The following is a 4590-nucleotide window of genomic DNA, read 5'->3' as shown; positions in this document are numbered from 1 at the left end:
CGCCAGCAAGAGCCATGCCACCCCCCCGCCCTGGCAGCCACTCACAGTTCCCTCTGCTTTGCTCCCTTGTGCAGCCCCAGGAATGGCACCCCTCCCCCCACCCCTTCCCTAGTCCCAGCCTCACTCCCCCCCTCCCCCACCACCATGGGAACCTATCCCTATTTGTTACATTGTAAAATGGGTTCACTTTATGCAAATTCAATTTATGTGCCATTCTTCAGGAACGCATGTACTGCATAAATCGAGGGAAATCTTTACTTAATTTAAAGCAATTTGGAAGCCTACCAGTGCCCCAATTTCTATAATTTAAAAAAATTATAAATACCTATAAATGTTGGCATTTGATTTTGGGTTTTTTGTCATGAAAAATGAGAGCTACCCCTGCACCCTTTGCTCACCAGGATGTGAGTCCAGCTGCAGCTATCCCCTCCCACCCCGCCCCACTTTGTGGCGCTGAGCAGCCCTGATATTCCAGGGCCCTGACCTGTCCCTCAATCCCAACCCACAGCCCCCCAGCCTTGCTGTTGCCCTTCACTCCTGACCCACAGCCCCCTGGGTTCTGCTGGTGCCCCAAACTCCCCACTCCCAGCCTTCTTCCCCCATAGCTCCAGGGTCCATGGCCCCCTTGCCCCCCAGCAGCACCCAAGCCCCAACTGCTGCCCACAGGAGGAGGAAACTATGGCAGAGCAGAGCCCAGCTCCTCCTCCCTCCACAGGTGGCACAGCTGGAGCAAAGCCCATTGTGGGGGTGGGCAGATGTGGGCTGCCCACTACAAACTCGAGCCTTCCCGCCCTGCTTCCCTCCCGCCACTGCCTCCATAGTCCAGTGGGCAGGACTGTTGGGGAATTTCCAGGGGAACTTCCAGTGGGGTTTCCATAGCTCGGTCTTGCAGTTAAACGATTATGCATTTCCTCCTAAGTGATGATGCACACTTTCCAAGGCTTGTATCCATAAGGGAATAAAGTAGCAATGATGGTGTCTTCCAAATAAGGGCATAATTCAAACCTAAGATTGTGAGTGGCTCAGTCAACAGTATAAAATCTCAACACACCCAAACAATGGTGGAGACATTTGAGACTGACACTGGAACCATCAACTTTGACTCAGTCAGAGACTGAGGTCGTGATGAGGATCGCACCAGACCATGCCTCACTGGCCAGAGTCAGCTCACAAACTCAGGGGCGCCTGCCTTGTGAGAGGCTAACAAAGCCTAATTGGACAGAAAGCATGCACACTTGGCAACCGGCTCTGGCCGATAAGTGCCATTGATATATGTTTATATTTGTTTTGTTGTTGTATGTTATAGTCATATTTTGTTTTTTATTGTTATTTGTGACCATTCCTCTGTTGTTAAACACGGTTGTTTAAATAAACCTTCTCCACAATCCAACCTGGGAATCTCGAGAACCTCTTCTCAGATCCAGCCAACCAGCATCAGGCCATAACACAGGACCAGGCTGGGAAGTTCATTGCTGCTGCTGGGAGCTCTGTGCCATCGTGGCAAGGTGCCCCCTGCTCACCCAGCAGGAGCAAGGAGCACAACTCTGTGCTACCACCCTCTGTTGCAGCTGGGCAGGCAGGGGGTGCTTCGCCATGGTGGCATGGGGCTTGCAGCAGCATGGGGCTTGTGGCAGCACCAAGCTTCCCCGCCCCAATTTGCCCTGCCATGCTGGGTCCCACTCACTGGGCTGTGGAAGCCCCAGGGGGAGGGTAGCAGGGTAGGAAGCCCGAGCTGGCAGTGAGCAGCCCTGTTTTTGCTGCTGACCCATGCACAAATCTGGGGGGCACATGCCCCCTATCCTTCCCCAAGTCTGCACATAACAGTGGGGAGCCAGCCTCCCTGTCACCCCCAGACAAGCCACTCATGGATCTTATACCTGGCACCATATTGATGCAACAAAAGGGTTTTTTTTCACTCCACTGGGAATCTGATTTCCTGAAACAGTCAATGTTAGAACTTGGCTTATAACTCCTGAATTTTTACATGCTTATTATGGCTATTTGAACTTTTTGAAAATTTGGCAGGTCATGAGGAAAGCAATACTGGCTCACTAGAGAAGGGAAACTTAGCAGCTATAATACAGGACTTTTGAAGGAAAATAGCAGGAGGGAACTGTCATTCCAAGGTTGATGTTATAATACCATTTTTGAGTCATGCTGCAAAGCCTTTCCTCCAGAATGCGGTAAATTTGAGCAGTACTCAGTATCTGTACACTTTTGATATCAGTGTCATAAAGGAGGCAGTTAGCTGTATTAGACTGAAGTCAGGCAAAAGGCAGGGTAAGGTAGAAGGCCTCAAAGACTTGATCAGCGAGTTATGCCTTTCTGAATCAGTCTTTAACGTGGCACCATGCTCTACCTTTGGTATACGGATACAGAATCTTCAGTTCAAATGACCCTTTGTTGCTTGTATTATTTATACAGTGCTATAGACAGGTATGGTGCTTTATAAGTATGCCATTAAACTTAGATGTTTAGAGTCCAGATTACATAAATAGAAGTGAAAGCATCATTGACATGTTTTAGGAACTCAATAATTAGCAAAATGAACAAAACAAGAAAGGGGAAGGAAATACTGTAGACCAGATTCTGAATCCTTACTCACACAGTACTTACACCTTAACTCTCATGAGTACTGTCACTGATTTCAATAGGGCTATATTAATAGGAATAAACTTTTACCAGTATGAGAAAGAAACATACTCTGGGCAGGTTTGTGTTTGCTCTTTGTGTAATGGTTGGTTGAGATACAATTGGGCAGATCTAGGAAGGGTGCCATGGTGCAGTTACACTCCCGTTTTGATTCCTTCTTCACCCAAACTTTACTGCCTGGGAGGGGCAGCAGCATTTCTATTCAGGCAGTGCTGAAAGAGTCAATTTACTTTGTGGTTCGTCATCATCAGGTCCCTGATTCCTGCCAATTTTCCTTCACACCATAGTTGTTAATGGCCCTATTTCCTTTCTAATGGTCTTGAGGTTCCACTATTCAAAACTATCCTCTTTTCTGCAATTCTGCTGTCTATTAGTCATTCCTGGAAATGTCTTTTTTTTCCTATTTCACAGCCCTGCAGATGTCTAGTTCTAGATAAAAACCTTAACTCAAATGTAGAAATGACTTACTACAAAGTATTGGAGGCAATATCAACATGCTCAAAAAGGCTGGCTTATGTTTTATTAACCTGAATTAGAGATGTACATTTTACTACAGGACTAATGACTTTTGACTATTTTGACTAATTTTTGCCTAGTTTGTTGTGTTTTCTTAAACTTTATATATCAGTAGTTATATTTTTGCTTTGAGCTTAAACTGAATAATGTAGTGCTAGTCCCTTGCCATATTAGTAAACCATCTAGTTTCTCTTTAACTGGAGAACAATAAGAGTTGTTATATGATGATGTGCCTCACCATCTCCCCCTACCCCCATTTTCAAAATCTTAGATTTGCCCAAGAATACAATGTTAACATCTTTGGTTTTAAGAACACTGACTTTTATCATTTAAATGTAACCAGGCTCATGAATGGTAATGCTGGGTTACTTCAAGTTACCTGGCAGAGGTAAGTTGTGGAAGACTATCCAAAAGAAATGAGGCTTGGAGGAATGAGATTGCAACACCCTGGGGGCAGGGTATGAAACAAAAGTGGAGTCATAAGAAGAGCCTAGAGATCCTTAGAGACCTTATTTTTATTCCACCTCCACAACCTAAGCACTGCATGCCTCTTTCACCTCCCCCACTCTATCTGGAATGTAAGTTGTTGAGGCTGGAAGTCTCTTGCTGCATATCCGGACAGCACCTGACATAATGAGGTCCTGATCTCAACTGGAGCCTGCAAGCCTTACTGCAGTACAAATTATTAATCTAACAGAGTGAAAGCAGTGTGAGTAGAAGACAGCAAAAAAATAACAAAGACCCTTTTCAAATGGAAATTCTCAGCACCTAGGGATGCATAACAGAAATATTGCCTTTTTCTTTTGGCTTATTCCAACTCACAGGGCTGGTCACAGAGGGGACCAGAATGTCATCAATTTTGTTGAATCTTCTGGCAGAAACCAGGCTTCTTGCCAGTTCACTTACCTCCCCACTAGCCTCCCTGATCGGCTGCTGTGGAGCAGGAAGCTTGGCAGCCCTGAGAGCCTAAGCAGGAGCTGAGACACATGGGGGATGTAAGGTCATCTTGAGTCAGGGCTGCCAGCTTTGTGGCTGTAGAAGAGCCTAGGAACAGGAGTATGAGATGTCCAGGCAGCATAATGAGCCTCATCCATTTCATTTTGAAACGGAAACAAAATGCTATTTTATTTTTTCAGAACAAAAGCATGGCATTCTGGCTCTGTGGACATTTAGAAGTTTTATTCTAATATAGAATGATTTCTTTTTTGATTTCAGGGTTTCCCATGGAATGATTGGCCTTCCTTATGGAACAACCATGAGCCATGCTTACTCATGATGAGGTCCATCTTATCATATGATCTACCTGTCATCAAATTCGATGGAGGTAGGACTGGGCATCTACCAAATATGGGCTTACTAAAAATATGGACCAAAAAACAATGTAAATTAAAAGGGGGTAGGGGTTACTATGCATTAGTTCCT

This window comes from Alligator sinensis, unplaced genomic scaffold (assembly GCF_000455745.1).
Source record: "Alligator sinensis unplaced genomic scaffold, ASM45574v1 scaffold853_1, whole genome shotgun sequence".
Lineage (NCBI taxonomy): Eukaryota > Metazoa > Chordata > Crocodylia > Alligatoridae > Alligator > Alligator sinensis.
The sequence above is the reverse complement of the archived record's forward strand: the minus strand, read 5'-3'. Positions refer to the sequence as shown.